This window comes from Heptranchias perlo, chromosome 20 (assembly GCF_035084215.1).
Source record: "Heptranchias perlo isolate sHepPer1 chromosome 20, sHepPer1.hap1, whole genome shotgun sequence".
Lineage (NCBI taxonomy): Eukaryota > Metazoa > Chordata > Chondrichthyes > Hexanchiformes > Hexanchidae > Heptranchias > Heptranchias perlo.
The window spans coordinates 12,353,439-12,372,696 of NC_090344.1; the positions used below are offsets into that span (position 1 = coordinate 12,353,439).

At 44.4% G+C, this 19,258-nt stretch overlaps 2 non-coding genes across 2 annotated transcripts; one reads left to right on the forward strand and one right to left on the reverse strand.

The window, feature by feature from the left end:
* Positions 1-7,308: 7,308 nt before the first annotated feature.
* trnar-ucu (transfer RNA arginine (anticodon UCU)) lies at positions 7,309-7,401 on the reverse strand. The gene is made up of 2 exons: positions 7,365-7,401; positions 7,309-7,344 (listed from the first exon to the last, which is right to left on the reverse strand). It is a non-coding gene; the product is annotated as a tRNA-Arg (tRNA).
* Positions 7,402-15,592: 8,191 nt separating this feature from the next.
* trnai-gau (transfer RNA isoleucine (anticodon GAU)) lies at positions 15,593-15,666 on the forward strand. The gene has a single exon. It is a non-coding gene; the product is annotated as a tRNA-Ile (tRNA).
* Positions 15,667-19,258: the final 3,592 nt, after the last annotated feature.

The following is a 19,258-nucleotide window of genomic DNA, read 5'->3' on the forward strand; positions in this document are numbered from 1 at the left end:
TTGATTCGAGCCCTTATTTTATTTCTCCTGATGATTCATCGCCTCAAAGTTCCAGGGTTTAATGTGTGTTTTGTCTGCAAGAAAATGTACCGTGATCATTGGCGGCTGAGCAGAGCTAATATTCCACCATTTACCCTGTGGAGTAAAAAAAAACCTTGTGATCGCAAAGCAGGCACATGAAACCTATAAAGGAATGGAACATTGGCTTCACGGAAATCACAATTCATCTTGACAGACAAGGTCCCGAAAGGCTAATTCTCTGTGACATGGAGATGAAAAGCAAAATGGTGGGGATTTTTGTCACAGCCCGATGCCTTTCGTGTTGTATCAATTGTCCATCTTTGCGTTATTTTCATCTTGATCGCATAACCAGTTAGGGCGTTCTTGTGATAAACGGCGACAATTGCCTGCTTTGATAAATTTAACAACGGCTGCACCAGATTCCTGGCATCGTAAACACTGAGCTTTTAATCCCACTCGTAAGATACAGTCTGTAAAATGATGAAATTTCATCACATGCAAAGCACAAAAATCAAAGATTCCAACCACTCGCTGTGTAAAGAAGTTTTTCCTCATATCACCTTTGGTTCTTTTGCCAATCACCTTAAATCTATGTCCTTTGGTTCATGTCCCTTCCGCCAATGGGAACAGTTTCACTCTATCTACTCTGTCCAGGCCCTTCATGATTTTGAATATCTCGATCAAATGTCCTCTCAGCCTTCTCAGTTCCAAGGTGAACAATCCCAGGTTCTTCAGTCTATCCATGTAATTTAAGTCCCTCATTCTAGTAAATCTCCTCTGCGCCCTCTCAAGGCCTTCACATCCTTCCAAAAGTGCACTGCCCAGAACTGGACCCAATACTCCATTTGTGGCCGAAATAGTATTTTATAAAGGTTCATCATGACTTCCTCTTTATAAAGCCCAGGACCCCGACTGCTTTTTAAACCGCTTTCTCAACCTGCCCTGCCACTTTCAACGATTTGCGCACATATACCCCCAGGTCCCTCTGTTCCTCTCACCCTTTTAGAATTCTGCTCTCTAGTTTATATTGCCTTTCCTCTTTTTTCACACCGAAATGCATCATCTCGCATTTTTCCGCGTTAAACTTCATCTGCCACGTGTCCGTCCATGTCACCAGCGTGTCCATATCCTATTCATGTCTATCCACCTCACTGTTCTCTACCCGTCCACGTTTTGTGTCATCTGCAAATATTGATATTGTACCATTTACTCCCAAGCCCAAGTAAATAATATATATCAAGAAAAGACGTTATCGCAGCACCGACCCCTATGGAACACCATTGCCCACCTCCCTCCAGTCCGAAAAACAACCGTTCACCACAACTCTCTGTTTCCTGTCATTTAGCCAGTTCTGTAACCATATTGTTTTTGCCCCCTGTGTTCCATGGGCTGCAATCTTGATCAATAGCCTACCACGTGACACTTGATCAAACGCTTTTTGAAAGTCCATATACACCACGTCAACTGCATTGACCTCATCTACCCTCTCTGTTACCTCATCAAACAACTTTATCAAGTTGGTAAAACACGATTTGCTTTTAACAAATCCGTGCTGGCATTCCCTAATCAATCCACACTCGTCCAAGTGACTGTTCATTCTGTCCCGGATTATCTTTCCAAAACTTTCCCCATCACCGAGGTTAAACTGACTGACCTATAGTCGCTCGGTTTATCTTTACACCCTTTTTTTGAACAAGGTTGTAACCTTTGCAATTCTCCAGTCCTCTGGCACCATCCTCATATATAAGGATGTCTGGAAGATTATGGCCAGTACCTCTGCAATTTTCCCCTTTACTTCCCTCAGCATCCTAGGTTGCATCACATCCGGACCAGTTGACTTATCTATTTTAAGTACAGCAAGCCTTTCTAGTACCTCTTCTTTCTCATTTTTTAGCCCATCCAAAATCTTAACTATATCTTACTTTACGTAGAATCTGGCAGCATCTTCTTCCTTGGTAAAGACCAATGCAAAGTAATCATTTAGTACCTCTGCCATGCCCACTGCCTCCATGAGTAGATCTCCTTGATGGTCCCGAATCGTCCCCAACCCTCCTCTTACTACCCGTTTACTGTTAACTTGTCTGTAGAAGACTTTTTGATTCCCTTTTATGTTTTCCGCTTTTTTATGCTCTCTCTTTGCCCCTCTTATTTCCTTTTTCACTTCCCCTCTGATCTTTCTCTGTTGTCTCTGGTTGGCACTTGTGTTATCAACCTGACACCTGTCATACGCCACTTTTCCCCCCTTCATCTTACTCTCTATCTCTCTTATTATCCATGGAGCTCTGGCTTTAGTTCCCCTACCTTTCTACCTCGTTGGAATGTACCTTCTCTCTACCCGAATCATCTTTTTAAAAGCCGCCCACTGTCCAATTATAGTTTTGTCAGACAATGTTGGATCCCAATTTACCGGGGCCAGATCTGTTCTCATCCCACTGAAATTGGCCCTCCTCCAATTGAGTATTTTTACTTTAGAGTTGACAGAGTCCATTTCCATAGCTATTCTAATCCTTATGAAACTGATCGCTGCTCCCTAAATGCTCCCCCACTGACACTTGCTCCACTTGGCCCGCCTCATTCCTTTGAACCAAGTCCAGCAATGCCTCCTTCCTCAGTGGGCCAGAAACGTACTGCTCGAGAATGTTATCCTGAACACATTTCAAAAATTCTTCCCCTTCTTTGTGCCTTGTATTATTGTTATCTCAGTCTACATGAGGATATTGGAAATCCCCGGTTATTAATACTCTATGGCTTTTGCACCTCTCTGTAATTTCCCTGCAAATTTGTTCCTCGATATCCGTCCCACCAGCTGTTGGCCAATAGAATACACCAAGTAGTGTAATCGCACCTCTATTGTTCCTTAACTCGAACTCAGTACCCAGGAGAAATTCCCTCGTTCCTGAGCACTTTGTATTAAGCAGAAGTTAGCAGCAATCAGTGTTTGTAGTGGGACTGAGAAATGCATGAACAGGCGGCACCCTGTAAAACAGAGCTCCAAGTATCGGTTTAAATAAAGTCCTGAACTGACAGGGCGGAGGGCAGATGAGGATTGAATTAAATCCCAATTTACAGAATCTAAACAAGGTTTAAATAAGTGAATCTGTCAGGAGTGGGATTCCTGAGCTTGTGTGTGAGCAGAAACTGGATTGGTCCCGTTCTGTGAAGAAAGAATGGCAGGCGGCTCCCAGTGAGGGCTCAGGCCGGGACTGGCAGCTCTCCGCTGGGAACGGCTGGATTCGAGAGCGGGGCTCCTGCGCTGTTGCTGTCGCTGCTTCCGCCTCTTCGAGTCCCTGTGGCGGTCGGTACCGATCTCCCTCCTATGGATCCGGATCCAGCTGCTTGCTGTAGACCTCGTGGCGCAACGGTAGCGCGTTTGACTCCAGATCAGAAGAATGCGTGTTCGAATCATGTCGGGATCATTGCATTTTCGCAACGTTTCAGCGTCACTCTGTTTTATCGCGGGGCAGTCTTTCAGGGATGGTCTGTTCACTGTATGTAAAATAATATTTATCACAGAATGAACACACCACAGAAGGAGGCCATTCGACCCATCAATTCCTTACCTGCCTTTTGTAAGAACAATCCCATTGGTCCCATTCCCCGTCCTTTTTCCCGTGGCCCTGCATTTTCCCCTTCAAGTATTTATCAAATTATTTTTGAAAGCCACGACTGAATCTGCTTCCACCACCCTTTCGGGCAGCGCATTCCAGATCATAACCATTCGCTGGGTAAAAAAGATTTTGCTCATGTCTCCTTTGGTTCTTTTGCCAATCACCTCAAATCTGTGTCCTCTTGTTCCCGACACTTCCGTCAATAGGAACAGCTTCTCTTTATTAACATTATCTAAACCCTTTATGACTTTGAACACTTCCATCAAATCTCCTCTGAACCTTCTCTGTTCTAAGCAGAACAACCCCAGCACGGCGTAAATGCGGTCAATTAGCTCCAATGTATTTATTTGGGCATTAAACAAAACGTGAAAGACTGGCAAGGCGATTTGCGAACGAAGCTCACTGCTTTAAGACAATAAATCTAATCGCTGTGTGGGCGCTGGGTTCAATTCCAACTACTGATAGAATTTCCGGCAATGTTCATTTTGACCTGTTCGCAGAAAACCCGCTTGTCGTGCGATGGGGCAGAGGATGTGAAAGAAGCTGAAAGTGAAAGTGCAGATATTAGTTTGATCACAGTGACTGGACACGTTTCCACGTGTAAGGGCCTCTTACAATTAAGATTCTTTCCAGCAGAGTGGGACAGGTGATCAAAGTGACCGGACTCCAGCAGCGCAATCAGTCAGTGCGCGGTCCTTAGATGACAGTACTTGATCGGGAAATGGCAAGATTGTTAATTCGAGTCTCAGCTAAGTCAAACAAACATTTTGATTGTGAACATTTCGACCAGAGTTGAAGGTATAATTGGTGTGTTCCAAAATGCATCTACTTATTTGAATTGCCATGTGGTTCACCCGGACTACTCTGTTGCAAAGTTTAGTATTTTTTTTTATTCGTTCATGGGATGTGGGCGTCGCTGGCGAGGCCAGCATTTATTGCCCATCCCTAATTGCCCTCGAGAAGGTGGTGATGAGCCGCCTTCTTGAACCGCTGCAGTCCGTGTGGTGACGGTTCTCCCACAGTGCTGTTAGGAAGGGAGTTCCAGGATATTGACCCAGCGACGATGAAGGAACGGCGATAGATTTCCAAGTCGCGATGGTGTGTGACTTGGAGGGGAAAGTGCAGGTGGTGTTGTTCCCATGTGCCTGCTGCTCTTGTCCTTCCAGGTGGTAGAGGTCGCGGGTTTGGGAGGTGCTGTCGAAGAAGCCTTGGCGAGTTGCTGCAGTGCATCCTGTGGATGGTACACACTGCAGCCATTGTGCGCCGGTGGTGAAGGGAGTGAATGTTAAGGCTGGTAGATGGGGTGCCAATCAAGCGGGCTGCTTTGTCCTGGATGGTGTCGAGCTTCTTGAGTGTTGTTGGAGCTGCACTCATCCAATCAAGTGGAGACTATTCATTCACACTCCTGACTTGTGCCTTGTAGATGGTGGAAAGACTTTGGGGAGTCAGGAGGTGAGTCACTCGCCGCAGAATACCCAGCCTCTGACCTGCTGTTTTAGCCACAGTATTTAATTGGCTGGTCCAGTTAAGTTTCTGGTAAATGGTGACCCCCAGGATGTTGATGGTGGGGGATTCGGCGATGGTAATGTCATTGAATGTCAAGGAGAGGTGCTTAGACTCTCTCTTGTTGGAGATGGTCATTGCCTGGCACTTGTCTGGCGCGGATGTTAGTTGCCACTTATGAGCCCAAGCCTGGATGTTGCCCAGGTCTTGCTGCATGCGGGCTCGGACTGCTTCATTATTTGAGGGGTTGCAAATGAAACTGAACACTGTGCAATCATCAGCGAACATCCCTATTTCTGACCTTATGATGGAGGGAAGGTCATTGATGAAGCAGTTGAAGATGGTTGGGCCTAGGACACTGCCTTGAGGAACTCCTGCAGCAATGTCCTGGGGCTGAGATGATTGGCCTCCAACAACCACTACCATCTTCCTTTGCGCTAGGTATGACTCCAGCCACTGGAGATTTTTCCCCCTGATTCCCATTGACTTCAATTTTACTAGGGCTCCTTGGTGCCAGACTCGTTCAAATGCTGCCTTGATGTCAAGGGCAGTCACTCTCACCTCACCTCTGGAATCCAGCTCTTTTGTCCATGTTTGGACCAAGGCTGCAATGATGTCTGGAGTCGAGTGGTCCTGGCGGAACCCAAACTGAGCATCGGTGAGCAGGTTATTGGTGAGTAAGTGCCGCTTGATAGCACTGTCGACGACACCTTCCATCACTTTGCTGATGATTGAGAGTAGACTGATGGGGCGGTAATTGGCCGGATTGGATTTGTCCTGTGTTTTGTGGACAGGACATATCTGGGCAATTTTCCACAATGTCGGGTAGATGCCAGTGTTGTAGCTGTACCGGAACAGCTTGGCTAGAGGCGCAGCTAGTTCTGGAGCACAAATCTTCAGCACTACAGCTGGGATGTTGTCGAGGCCCATAGCCTTTGCTGTATCCAGTGCACTCAGCCGTTTTTTGATATCACGTGGAGTCAATCGAATTGGCTGAAGACTGGCTTCTGTGATGGTGGGGATATCGGGAGGAGGCTGAGATGGATCATCCACTCGGCACTTCTGGCTGAAGATGGTTGCTAACGCTTCAGCCTTGTCTTTTGAACTCACGTGCTGGACTCCGCCATCATTGAGGATGGGGATGTTGGCAGAGCCTCCTCCTCCCGTTAGTTGTTTAATTGTCCACCACCATTCACGACTGGATGTGGCAGGACTGCAGAGCTTTGATCTGATCCGCTGGTTGTGGAATCGCTTAGCTCTGTCGAGCATGTTGCTTCCGCTGTTTAGCACGTATGTAGTCCTGAGTTGTAGCTTAACAGGTTGGCACCTCATTTTTAGGTACGCCTGGTGCTGCTCTTGGCATGCTCTTCTACACTCCTCATTGAACCAGGGTTGATCTCCTGGCTTGTTGGTAATGATAGAGTGAGGAATATGCCGGGCCATGAGGTTACAGATTGTGCTGGAATACAAATCTGCTGCTGCTGATGCCCAGTTTTGAGCTGCCAGATCTGTTCTGAATCTATCCCATTTCGCACGGTGGTCGTGCCACACAACACGTTGGATGGTCTCCTCAGTTCGAAGGCGGGACTTGATCTCCACAAGGACTGTGCAGTGGTCACTCCTACCAATACTGTCATGGACAGATGCATTTGCGACAGGTAGATTGGTGAGGACGAAGTCAAGTAAGTTGTTTACAGGAGGGAGGTTGCGGTTTTGGAGACGCAAACTATGATTTTGATCCATCTATAAATCGTGGGATTTAACTGGAGCTTCAAACCAGCACCTTGGACCGCTCAGCCAGGATACTTTCCATCCTGCACTGCAGGAGTAGTTCTACAGGAATAGAATTGCAGCAAACAAGAATTCTACCCCTCAAGAACCAATGCTCGCACGGCAGCAGGATGCATGTGTCCAGTTAGAAACCTGTCTGAAGGAACATGCAGTCTGATAGAGCCGGAAGTCCAGCAGATTGACTTTCGGTCTGAGCAGAGGATGAGTCTCCTCCTTGAGAGTGTTTCCCCAATCCAGCTCAGAGTGGATTTAGAATAATAAATTCGGGTGTGACTGGAGCCACGAGATGAAGTGTAGGGGGCAGTTTCCCATCCTTGACGGACATTAATGATCCTGTTGCGGTTTTGCTGCAAAATTTCACTTCCCAGCTCCCGAAACTAAAATTCAACTCTGGTGGGACTCGAACCCACAACCTTTGAATATCTCTTCCAAATTATTAGGTAGAAGTCCAACACGCTATCCATTGCGCCACAGAGTCAGTTATGCAATGGGCGGGAGAGCGGGGATCCTGTGCTGTGGTTGAGGCGGTCATGCTGCTCCTGCTTCCGCCTCTCACATTCCGAGAGCCGCGGCGGCAGTCTGCACCGATCGCCCTCCAATGGATCCGGCTCCAGTCGCTTGTTGTGGGCCTGGTCCAAGAACAGTCGCGAATGACTCCAAATCAGAAGGCTGCGTGTTTTGAACCAGGTTGAAATCACAGCATTTTCAGTGTGGCTCAGGTTCCTGCCGAATAATTTTAGATCGGGACAGTGTTTTAGGGATGGTCTGTTCAGTGTTTGTGCAACAATATCAAAATTAAATTTGAGACATTAATGAGCTTTTTTTCTGTTACTTTCTTTTTACACCCTCACCAGTTTTATGTCGAAACAGTTCACAATGTTTAAAGGATGTGGTGTACAGTGTTTGTGGAATCAGTGTAATTAAATTTGATACTTTCATTTGTTCCATCTCTAACCCAGACTCTTATCATTAGATTTGTACCTTCACCCTCTTTAAAATAGGTTACTCAGTGATAGAAATAAATCAGTAACAGCCCCGAAGCCTCAGCGGGTATATTTGTTCCAATGCTTTGTGATGGTCGTGATTTCCATGCAAATGTTCAATCAGCAAATCCCAAAGGGTGCTTTGGGTTTAACAAACTAATTTAAGTACTTGACTGATTCCTGGAGATTATCCAATGGGGATTTCCTTACCCGTACAGATATAGAAATAAATACATTCCATCATTTCACAAATGACAGTTGTGTATATAAATATATATTCAACATGGAAAATCAGCTCTTCATATTTTTAAACAGATTTCCTCATTTTATTTTATTAATCCACTTACGTTTCAATGTAGAACACATATTCAGAGCATCTCTCTAAACTTGAAGAATGGTAAAACAATTGCAGATTTTACAAACACATAACACGCTATCGTATAAGTAAGATTAAGGCCGACTTTGTGAAATGTTTATTCTAATTGTCTTTATGATGTTACGAAAAATATTTCTCGATGTACGTCCCCAACTTAACGGAGAAACTAAAATGTAAACCGAAAGTATTTTTCAAAAACGATTTGATCGGTTCCCCTTCTCCTTTCTTTAATTGTTACCTTTTGCTAATTGTTCATCTTGATCCGTTTGCTTCATTTTTTCTCAGTCATTTATGGTGAATTTTCTATCTGTTAACGTTCTTAAATATTTGATTTGTTTGCCCTTTCCATCTTGACTTGTGAATTGTTGATCTCCATGTAAAAGTCTGAAGAAGAAATGTGTTTATATTTAGGCGTGACTTTGAAGTGTGAGACCGAGAGGTGATGCCGCATGTGTGACCGAGAGGCCAACTGCTGGAGGCAGAACTGTCCCTAACCTAACATACCCCCTGTGGCATTGCTCATGGTCGGTCGGATGACAATGTTTTATATTGACTGAACTGCTATGTATATAACACACAACGGATTTACTGCTGCTTTAACTCCACAAAGTATAATCACCAATAATGACCAAAGTCTCAGATCAGTTAGAATTGAATTACTGTTGGTGAGGGGAGTTTGCACATTGGAAGGAGTTTATACATTTACAGCTCCAGGTAAACCTGCAAACCTCTCTCGCCTGTAGGTTACGTCACCATGAAATGTCCACCTTTCTTTGTGCTTCTGGACTTCTGAAGTGTGATTGAACCTTACCAAAAGTTTCCAATAATTAGTGAGGAAGTAAGGTTTCAGTGCAAATGTGAGATATAAACGTGGATGTTTCACTGGGTAACCATGGGAACCCGATACACTGCTCATTCCAGTTATATGTCCAGCAGGAAACAGAAACCATTCTCTTCAACTGTACTCGCCCGAAGGAAAAGGAAACAAACAAAACTGCTCAGTTCTTTGTTTTAGCTTCTTCTGCTGGTTTACGTTCACTCACCGAGAAAGTGACAGAGAGAGAGACTGAGAGATTGGATTCGCTTTTTCTCTTTGTAATCTATTACACTTTGTAATTATTATAAGTGACGGTTCCATCCCAACTGTTTTGTGCGTGACATTCTCATTGATTTTAAGATGTGCTCTAAATGCGTTTCTACACATTGTGGAGAAAAGCTGAACGCCGAAAACTGCTCTCAAACCAGCTTCGCTTCGCAACCTTTAATGGAGATTGGTTGCCGGTTGCAGGTGAAGAAGTTTGTAAAATAAGCCCTGTAGAACAGTATTCGCAGGTCAAACATCTTACATTAAATGCAACGAATATTCAAATACGTCACAAGTGTTAATATTAACGAGGAAGGATCTGGTTCTGGGGAATGAGGTGGGTCAAGTGGAGCAAGTGTCACTTGGGGAATATTTAGGGAACGGTGATCATAGTATCATAAGGTTTAGATTAGTTATGCAAAAGGAGAAGGAGCTATTTTGAGTAAAATACTTGATAGGAGGAGGGCCAATTCAAGTGGGTTGAGAACGTTCCTGGCCCGTGTAAATTGGAATCAAAGATTGGCAGGCTAAAATGTAATCGAACAATGGGTGGCATTTTAAGAGAAGATGTTTCGGGTGCACTCTAAGTAGATTCCCAGTAGGGGGAAGGCAGGGCAACTAAAGCCAGAGCCCGCTGGATGAGGAAAGAGATAGGGGGTTAAATGAAGCAGAAGAAGGGGGTTAATGACAGATGTCAGTTTGACAATACAAGTGAGAACCAGGCTGAATATAAGAAGTACCGTGAAAAAGTAAATAAGAGGGGTAAAGAGAGAATATGAACATAGATTGGCGGTTAACAGAAGAGGTAATCCAAAAGTCTTCTGTAGGCATATAATTAGCGAAATGGGAATAAGAGGAAGGTTGGAGCCGATTAGTGACCAAAAAAGAGATCGACGCATGGAGGCAGATGGCATGACTGAGGCACTAAATGAGTACTTTGCGTCTGTCTCTACCAAGGAAGAAGATGCTGCCAAAGTCACAGTAAAAAGGGAGGTTGTTGAGATACTGGATGGGGTGAAAATTGATACAGAGGAGGCATTTGAAAGGCTGGCTATGCTTAAAGTTGATAAGTCACCCGGTCCAGATGGGATGCTTTCAAGGTTTCTGAGGGAAGTAAGGGTGGAAATTTCAGAGGTGCTGGTCATAATCTTCCAATCCGCCGTGGAAGCGGGGGTGATGCCAGAGGACTGGATAATTACCAATGGAACATCCTTGTTCAAATAGGGTGTAAGGATAAACCCGGCAACTAAAGACCAGTCAATTTAAACTCGGAGGTGTGATGCGTTTAGAAACGATGATCTGGGCCAAAATGAATAGTCACTTGGGCAAGTGTGGATTAATAAAGGAAAGCCAGCATGGATTTGTTAAAGGCAAATCATGTTTGACTAACTTGAATGAGGTAACGGAGAGGGTTGATGACGGCAATGCGGTTGATAAAATGCCACACAACAAGAAGAACAACTTGCATTTATCATAGAATCATAGAATCATAGAATCAAAGAAGTTACAACATGGAAACAGGCCCTTCGGCCCAACATGTCCATGTCGCCCAGTTTATACCACTAAGCTAGTCCCAATTGCCTGCACTTGGCCCATATCCCTCTAGACCCATCTTACCCATGTAACTGTCCAAATGCTTTTTAAAAGACAAAATTGTACCCGCCTCTACTACTGCCTCTGGCAGCTCGTTCCAGACACTCACCACCCTTTGAGTGAAAAAATTGCCCCTCTGGACCCTTTTGTATCTCTCCCCTCTCACCTTAAATCTGTGCCCCCTCGTTATAGACTCCCCAACTCACAGGAGCGTAATCAAACAAAATTTCACACCAAGCCACGTAAGGAGGTTTTAAGATAGGTGAATAAAATCTTGGTCAAAGATGGAGGTTTTAAGGAGCATCTTAAATGAGGAGAGAGAGGTAGAGAGGCGGAGAGATTCAGGGCAGGAATTCCAGAGCTTAGGGCCGAGGCAGCTGAAAGCACGGCCGTCAATGGTGGAGCGATTAAAATCGGGGATGCACAAGAAGCAAGAATTGGAGGAGCACAGAGATCTCGGAGGGTTGTAGGGCTGGAGGAGGTGATAGAGATAGGGAGGGGCGAGGCCATGGAAACATTTGAAAACAAGAAGGAGAAATGTACGGCTGGTGGAAGTTACAGAGATAGGAAGGGGGAGGCCATGGAGGGATTTGAAAACAAGGACTGGAATTGGTGGGCTGTAGGAGGTTTCAGAGATAGGGAGTGGCGAGGCCATGGAGGGATTTGAAAACAAGGAGGAGAAATGTACGGCTGGTGGAAGTTAGAGAGATCGGGAGGGGTGAAGCTGTGGAGGGATTTGAAAACGAGGATGAGAACTGTAGGGCTGTAGGAGGTGACAGAGATCGGGAGGGGCGAAGCCATGGAGGGATTGGAAAACAAGGATGAGAATTTTAAAATCGAGGCTTTCCCGTACTGGGAATCAATGTAGGTCAGTGATCACAGGGGAGATAGGAGAACGGGGTTAGGTTACGGTCAGCGGAGTATTGGATGTAAGGGGGGAAGATGGGAGGTCAGCCAGGAGACCATTGGAATAGTCCAGTCTTGAGGTAATATAATACGCTTGTCAGCAAAATTGAAGCTATTGGAATAAGTAGGGGCAGTGGCAGCATGGATGCGAATTGGCTAAATGACAGGAAACAGAGTGTAGTGTTGAACGGTTGTTTCTTGAAGATATACAGTGGTGTTCTCCAGTGGTCGGTACGAGGACCGCTGATTTCTTGATATATAATGATGACTTGGACTTGGGTGCACAGGGCACAATTTCAAAAATTGCAGATAACTCAAAAGTTAGAAGTGTAGTAAACAGTGATGAGGATAGTAATAGACTTCAAGAGGACATAGACAGGCTGGTGGAATGGGTGGACACGTGGCAAATGAAATTTAATGCAGAGAAGTGCGAACTGATATATTTTGAAAGGAAGAACGAGGAGAGGCAAAATAAACGAAATGTTACAATACTGAAGGGGGTGCAGGAACAGAGACCTGGTGGGATCTGGGCACAAATCTTTGAAGGTGGCAGGACAGATTGAGAATGAAGTTAAAAAGGAGACTGGATCCTGGGCTTTATAAATAGAGGCGTAGCGCACAAAAACAAGGAAGTTATGTTAAACCTTTATAAAACACTGGTTCGGCCACAACTGGAGCATCTGGGCACCACAGTTTAGGAAGGATTTGAAGGAATTAGAGACGGTGCAGAAGAGCTGCAGAAAAGAAGGTGCAGAAATGGTTCCAGGGATGAGGGACTTCATTTCCACGAATAGACTGGAGAAGCTGGGGTTGTTCTCCTTCGAACAGAGAAGGTTGAGAGGAGATTTGATGGAAGTGTTCAAAATCATGACGGCTTTCGATAAAGTAACTATGGAGAAAGTGTTCCCATTGGCGGAAGGCTCAAGAACCAGCGGACACAGATTTAAGGTGATTGGCAAAAGAACCAAAGGCGACATGAGGAAAAAAGAATAAGCAGCGAGAAGTTCTGATCTGGAATGCACTGCCTGAAAGGGTGTTGCAAACAAATTCAATCGTGGCTTTCAAAAGGGAATTGGATAAATAGTGTAAGGGAAAATATTGCAGGGCTACGGGGAAAGAGCATGGGAATGGGACTCACTGGAATACTCTTACAAAGAGCCGGTACAGACTCGACGGGCCGAATGACCTCCTTCTATGCTCCAACAATTCAATAATTTGTCAAGCTCAAAGTGCTTGCTACTTCAATGAGAGGTCCGTCTGTACAAAGAACAAGCACTTCCGCATTGCAGTTCTGCAGTCCTTTCCTTGTTGGCTCCGGAATTAATACAAATTCCGCCCTGTGTTATTTTGTCGTTTAATCCACAAATGAGGTAAATATCAGGGAGAATAAAACGGCTCCACTGTGAATCGAACCGATGACCACTTGTTACGAAAGAGGCAATTTCCCCAGCTTCGCCAAGGAGACAAATTAAGCTGCAAACGTCCCAGCTCCTCTGACTGACACCGAGCATCTACCTGTCATTGTCTGTTAGCGTTTGAGACAGTTTGTATTTTTCCATTTCTCTTGTATATTTCGCTGTGTTTACCGATACTCTGTATCTCTCGCTCTGTTTAGGGATACTCTGTATCTCTCGCTGTGTTTACCGATACTCTGTATTTCTCGCTGTGTTTACCGATACTCTGTATCTCTCGCTGTGTTTAACGATACTCTGTATCTCTCGTTGTGTTTCCCGATATTCTGTATCTCTTGCTGTGTTTACCGATAATCTGAATCTCTCGCTGTGTTTAACGATACTCTGTATCTCTCGTTGTGTTTCCCGATATTCTGTATCTCTCGTTTTTTTTACCGATACTCTGTATCTCCCGCTTTGTTTACCGATACTCTGTATCTCTCGTTGTGTTTATCTCTCTGTATCTCTCGCTGTGTTTACCGATACTCTGTATCTCTCGCTGTGTTTACCGATACTCTGTATCTCTCGCTGTGTTTACCGATACTCTGCATCTCTCGCTCTGTTTAGGGATACTCTGTATCTCTCGCTGTGTTTACCGATACTCTGTATCTCTCGCTGTGTTTACCGATACTCTGTATCTCTCGCTGTGTTCACCGTTACTCTGTATCTCACGCTGTTTAGGGATACTCTGTATCTATCGCTGTGATCACCGATACTCTGTATCTCTCGCTGTGTTTATCTCTCTGTGTCAATCCGTCGGCTGATTCTGAATGAACAATGAAATAAATGAAGGGTTTTAGACAATTCTCCCTCTGACACTGAGGAACCAATGAGCGAAACTTTATAATAAGATATTGTTTATTGTGATGCAGCGAAGAAAACATTGCATTTTGGATGTTTTAGGTTCAGTTATGTACAAAAAGAAACCGTGTTTGCAACAAGCCGCCTTTTAAGTTGATGTCAGGCTCGCTAACATTGCAGCACGAGGTGTAGACACCGCGCTGATGACCTTCATGTGTATATCGGCCTTTTAGATACTTCGTGTGACACAAGAACTTTCCAATCCCCGATCTCCTGGACACCGACAGATTCGTCGAAACAGCATTCACCGGCAGGACCGATATCGCGCCCCCTTTGCCGGACTTCAGCAAATTTAACGTTGAAAATACAAAGCAGGGCGGACAGTATCTGGAAAACAGTTAAACTTTCAGTGTTCAGACTTTAGTGAGAACTATAAATAGGACATTGGGTAGATATTAAGTGGGTGTGCAGTAGGAGTGCGCTGTTGTTTTATAAAGTGTGGGAGTGTAGATATGAGTGTGATGTTCACATATAAACTGTGGATGGGTATATATGAGTTTCTTGTTTATTATGATTGCGGTGTTTATATATGAACAGTGGGAGTGTATCTATGAGTGCGATGTTTATATATGAACTGCGGGTGTCTGTAAATGAGTGCGATGTTTACATTTGAACTGTGGGTGTCTATACATGAGTGCGATGTTTATATTTGAACTGTGGGTGTGTATATATGAGTGCGATGTTTACATTTGAACTGTGGGTGTCTATACATGAGTGCGATGTTTATATTTGAACTGTGGGTGTGTATATATGAGTGCGATGTTTACATTTGAACTGTGGGTGTCTATACATGAGTGCGATGTTTATATTTGAACTGTGGGTGTCTATACATGAGTGCGATGTTTACATTTGAACTGTGGGTGTATATACATGAGTGTGATGTTTATATTTGAACTGTGGGTGTGTATATATGAGTGCGATGTTTGTATTTGAACTGTGGGTGTGTATATATGAGTGCGATGTTTGTATTTGAACTGTGGGTGTGTATATATGAGTGCGATGTTTATATATGAACTGTGGGTGTGTATATATGAGTGCGATGTTTGTATTTGAACTGTGGGTGTCTATACATGAGTGTGATGTTTATATTTGAACTGTGGGTGTGTATATATGAGTGTGATGTTTATATTTGAACTGTGGGTGTGTATATATGAGTGCGATGTTTATATATGAACTGTGGGTGTGTATACATGAGTGTGATGTTTATATTTGAACTGTGGGTGTGTATATATGAGTGCGATGTTTATATATGAACTGTGGGTGTGTATATATGAGTGCGATGTTTATATATGAACTGTGGTTATGTATATCTGAATGCGATGTGTTTATTTCAATTGCGGAATCAACAGGAGGGGCAATTCCTCCTGGGGTTATTTTTTTTAAGACAATGACATAAAGTAAAACGTATACATGGGGCCGAAATAGCTCAGTTGGGAGAGCGTTAGACTGATGGATCTCAAGGTCCTTATTTCAATCCCGAGTTTCGGCAGTTTTTGGTTATTGAGTTTCTTCTTCGATTCTCGCATTTATTTACAGTGAAATTTGATACCCGCCACTGAAGGATTAGGGATGGAATAGAAAGGCATCAAGGATGGGACATATTTATATCGTCTGCAGTTGATTTTTAATTCTCTGTTACCTTCTGCCTTTTTCTCTTGCTTTTTTCTCTCTCGGTGCCAGGTGACTATTTGATTTGATGCATTTGTCCGAAACTGATCACTTTTCCACATCTCGGGGCGGTCAGACTCGCTCTGTCTGTCTGTTGCTGCTGATGATCATTAATGGGAACAGGCCGCGAGTTGAACGTTCAACTGCAAACCGCAGAAAAACAAATAAAAAGAAAGACTTGTTTCTCCGGCCAAGAGGTAAAGTTACAATGGATGTGATTCAAAAAACTGGCCCGTGAATTTGTCTGTGGATATTTTTACAAAGCTTCGATTTTAAAAGTTGCAAAAACATGAAATAAATTAAGGTAAATTACAAGAATCGAATCCATGATCACGACATCACCGGAAACTCGATGCAAATGAGTTAACCGGCCCTAATAACGGCACATTCGGCTGTTTAATTAATTTTTGTACCTGCAGCGAATTCTGTACTTGGACCCCGAAACCTCTTTGCTCCTCCACAGCACCGAGTTTCTCACCATTTATAAAATACTCTGATTTATCTTTCTTAGATTTAAAGTGTTTGACCTCCGTCTCCCCCACAATGAACTCTATTTCCCACAGTTTTGTCCACACACTTAATCTATCAATTCCCACTATTCAATTTCCTGCTACCATCTGCATTACTTCCTGCGTCACCAGAAGGCTGCGTGTTCTGGTTCTCTGGTTCTCAAATTTCAGCAAATCGTTTCATTTTGCACTCGACCTTTGATCTTGTGCTGCGGATGAAACTTTTGCAAAGAGGGAGAAGAAGCCCTCAAATCGCCCCACGTGTATCTCAAACGCTTTGGGAAGAAGTTCTGTGGAAACAATCAGGAATTTAAAGGCACCTCAATGACCTGCACTTTCATTGAATGACTTTTTTTCGCCATTGGAATCGACGTGAGATCGCTGTCGGCTTTCATCTCACTGAAGTGCAGAGTGTGGCCGCCTTGTATCGGTCAACGTGTTAGTGACGAGTTTGGGTTAAGCACGGGTCGCGTTTATTTCTGAAATCTCACCAAGCACCGGGGAAAAGAAATTTAGAATCAAACTGTCCCTGCAAGTGATGAATTGAAGGGAATATCGCTCCAAGCAGATCTGGACAATGCGCAGCGCAGCCGCACAGGAGTTACAAATCCAACCTCTCACCACTCGGCAATCGCATTAACTGAACTTTACTCTGGCCCGTGTCACCGCGCTGAAATCGAGTCTTTCTCGGCCACATTTTTTGTTAACATAATAATTACTGGTTCAAGAGTGAAGATTGTCGGCTGCTGAACTGTAAGGGCAAGAGACAACTTTGTAGACACCGTGTAGTGTCACAGATCTGCTGGTTTGTCCTGCTCATTTCATCTCACCTCATTTTCAGCAAACCTGAATATTACTGGAACAGAGAATGGCGAATCACAGCTCAAAAATCAATCCTCTCTTCCACGAGCGGACTGAGTCTTTCAACATACAGGTGTTTAATGGCAAGGTGAGCTTAATTTTCAGAAATAATACAGCACAGATTTTGACTCGTGCAAGCTGCACACATTTTATTTTGGAAAAGTAAACTGATTGGAAGAAAGCTGTTACATTGAGCGCGGCAACCTGAAGCGTCAGCTCGATGAATTCGTCCTTGAACATTTGCAAGTTCTGTTTCTGTGGCGCAATTGGTTCGCGCGTTCGGCTGCCAACTGAAAAGTTAGTGGTTCGAACCCACGAGAGGACGCTAAAGCAACCTTTTACCTTAACATTCATTGTCTCGCATTTCTTGGGTTCGAATGTGTGTCTTGTCTGCCAGAAAATGTACCGCAAACATTGCCAGCTGAGTGCGTCTGATTTTCCACCATTTATTCTGCGGTTGGATAAAAGGCATCTGAAAAAATCCAAAAAAACCGAGATTGGCTTGAACGAAGTCGGAATACTTCTTGACAGAGAAGGTTCGAAGGTTGCAGGCGAGCTCCTTCAGACTGAATCACACTGACATGGATATTTCTGTAGTGAGCGACATCAGACTGTTTCCACAATGAATGTCACTCCCTTTATTTTGGAAAAGTGAAATGGTATTCACATTCCGACTGGTTTCAGTTGATTTGTGAGAGATAGTAAAAGGACAATCTCCGGTTAAGACGGCCTTTTTCTCTCTCTTTGTTGGCCGAATCCAAAATGAAATTGGAGCTGGACTAATCAGGCAAGAAATCAGGAATCACTTTTGCAAACAAAATACGGCCGAAAGCTGGAACTCTCTCATCCCAAAGGATGATGATTGTGGCTCAATTCATAATTTGAAATCTGATATTGAGACATCGTTTTTCGATTCGGGTACCAAGGAATATGAGTCCAAGGCGGAGAAACAGAGATGAATTGCAGATCAACTCATGATCTAATTGAATGGGGCAGCAGGTTCGAGGGGCCGAATGGCCTTCTCTTGTCCCGATGTTCCGATACTGCTCAGCGCGGGGCTGGACGAATGGTCAAAGACATCAGACGAGCTCCAGAATGAAAAAACGGGTGTTCAGAAGCAGATACCCTGAGATTGTGGAACGAACTGAACTCCTGCAGCAAAGCCAACAGCTGTCTCTCTGCAATAATAGGATGGGAAGAATTTCGGCAGTCGGCACGGCAAGCGCAGTCGGGAGAGCATGAGACTCTTAATCTCAGGGTCGTTGGTTCGAGCCCCACGTTGGGCGATTTGTGTTCTACTTTTCACACTGTGTGATAAAATTTTCAAAGTGCAACCTCTTGTCTCCAGATTCGAACCAGACACAACCCTGAGCTGCGTGAAAGGAAACCGTGAGCGTTGCCAAATATCCACTCCCTCCCGATTCGACCTCCTCGTTCCCTCCACATGGGACACGGACATGTTATCGGTTCAATCGGATTCATTTTTTGCTGTTATTAAAAATGTTGAAGGTCTGAAAATGTAATATTTAGGAGATGCCAACTCTGGAACAATTCGCCTCTCTGAGACCTCCTGATCTCCCCTTACCCTATTTGATTCTCCCTGCGCTCCTTATCATCGCTGATACGCTCTGTCTCTTACCTTCTCCGATAACCTCAGAGAGTCCATGATCCACTTTGAACCTTGTCAGCGCCATTCACCTGCTCTGATACCTATTGATTGCCCCTTACACAGATGCGCCCTGAGCCGCCTTACACTCTCCCATACTCGGCAGTCCTTCCCCTCTCTCAGATCTTAAAACACTCCCTGATGCCATCTGACTGCCCGCTCTCCTCTTTGAGCCCCCTTACACTCTCTGATGCCCTCTGATAGTACCTTCCCCTCTCTGAGATGCCCTTGCCACAATGGATCGCCACTAAGAAGCGATTAGACGCCCTGAGGCCTTCTCAGAAGCAATTACCGTCCCTGCTATCAAAGTGCGGTGTAACTTCACAGGTGGATCTACCGGTCTGTGTTAAGGATGAGATCAAGAGTTTGATCGGTCG